The following is a 1,736-nucleotide window of genomic DNA, read 5'->3' as shown; positions in this document are numbered from 1 at the left end:
GGCTGTAGAGGCATTGGGGGAGCACCGTCACTACCCTCTGTGCCCCCGCCTCCTCGCAGGCAGCACGGGTGGTCTCTTGGCCCTGGCTGCTGCTCCCAGAGCTGACTCCGGTGATTCTAAGAGTGGAAGTGCCTGAGAGGCTGAGGCATTGGGAGGAGGTGGGCGCAGCTGTGTCATATGGCTCAGGAAGCCCTGGGAGTATCTTTTGTCACTTCAGGACAAGAGAAAGGGGGTGGTAGGTAGGGCCCCTTCCTTGAGGCTCCCCCAGGGAATCCACAGGCCCTGACTGGGCCCAGTGGGTGGCAGGGCAGGTGGGTTGAATGCTGAGAGTGAGATTCTTGCCCTCCTGACCTGGGCCTCCCCAGAGCCTGTGCTTTACCAATGGGGAAACTGAGGCAGGCAGTCTGAGAGCCACACACTGTTAGACACCTCCTAGCCTGAGGCCTAGGCCCAGGGCTGTCTATCTTCCTGGAGATGCCCTGGGCCCAAGATGCCAGCCTGTCTGGGTGAGTGCTGGGCTTCGAGGTGTGGACCCTCAGTTAGAAACTGGGTGGGACTCAGCCTAGAGGCTTCCTGCAGGTCAGGGCCATGGAAGGCTGGGGCCAGTGAGGAGGCTTTCTGGCAGCAAGGACTGAGGGATGCACTGGTAGAGCTGGGGGGCCTGGAGCCACCCCCTTTTCCTGGGATGAAAGGCTCTCCTGTTCCCAGCTGTGGGCCTGCCCCTCCTCCCCAGGTGCCAGCGGCTTCCAGGCCCCACAACAGGACCAGGGCCTGGACAGGCAGTGGAGGAGGTCCCTCAGCCAGGAGAGCCTAAGGGAGGGCTGGTGGCGGGTGGGGTGGGGCTGGGGCCTCCAACTTCTAATGTTCTAACGTGCAGGGACTGGGCCTGTCCAGTCCTACCCTGGAACTTTTCCAGGCCCCATGTCCTGCTCTGCTGGGCTTGCCTGTTGGGATTCTACTGGGGTCATGGAGGTGGGTGGCCCACAGAGCGGAGCTCAGGAGACCCCTGCAGTCCCTGGAGTAGCCATATGGGAGGGAGGCCTGGCTGGCAGGAGCTCCCAGTCCCTCCAATCCTGTGGGTCAGAGCTGATGAAGAAGTTCAGAGGGCAAGGGAGTGTCCACGGAAGCACAGGGGAGATGGGTCTCATCCCACCCCTACCCCTGTCTCTGAGGGCAGGGCCACCTGGGGGCTGCAGGGCAGCGCATGGGTGACGGGTGTTTATTCAGCGGGCTGGCGGGGCTTCCAAGTTTTGCAGGGACCTCCAGTACTCTGGCAGCCTGCACCCTTCCCTTCCCTTCCCTTCTGTCCACCCTAAGCCTCCTAGGGGGCGGGCGGGGCTGGACTTCACAAAAGGTGGGCTCTGCCCTCCTCCCGTCCCCCGAATGACTTGGGGCGCGCACCGGGAAAGAGTCCACCAAACACACATGCACACACCCACCCACACGCGCGCACACGCACATACCCAACGCACGCACTCACACGCGCCTACACACACGCGCGCACACGCATGTACACACGCACATGCACGGGCACACACGCAAACATTACACACACACAAGCATTACACACAAACCCGCATGGACGCGCACACACAAACACGAGCACACACACGCACACACGCACGCACAGGGGAGGTCAGCCCCAAGCAGAGCTGGGGAGGGGTGCAGGGTGCGGCGTGTCTGTGGGCGCCGTGACGCAGCCGGGAGGTTTTCGGGCAAGTCTGCGAGAAGACTGC

The sequence above is a fragment of the Colobus angolensis genome, unplaced genomic scaffold, assembly GCF_000951035.1.
Source record: "Colobus angolensis palliatus isolate OR3802 unplaced genomic scaffold, Cang.pa_1.0 Scaffold471, whole genome shotgun sequence".
NCBI classification, from domain to species: domain Eukaryota; kingdom Metazoa; phylum Chordata; class Mammalia; order Primates; family Cercopithecidae; genus Colobus; species Colobus angolensis.
Note: the sequence above shows the minus strand (reverse complement) of the source record.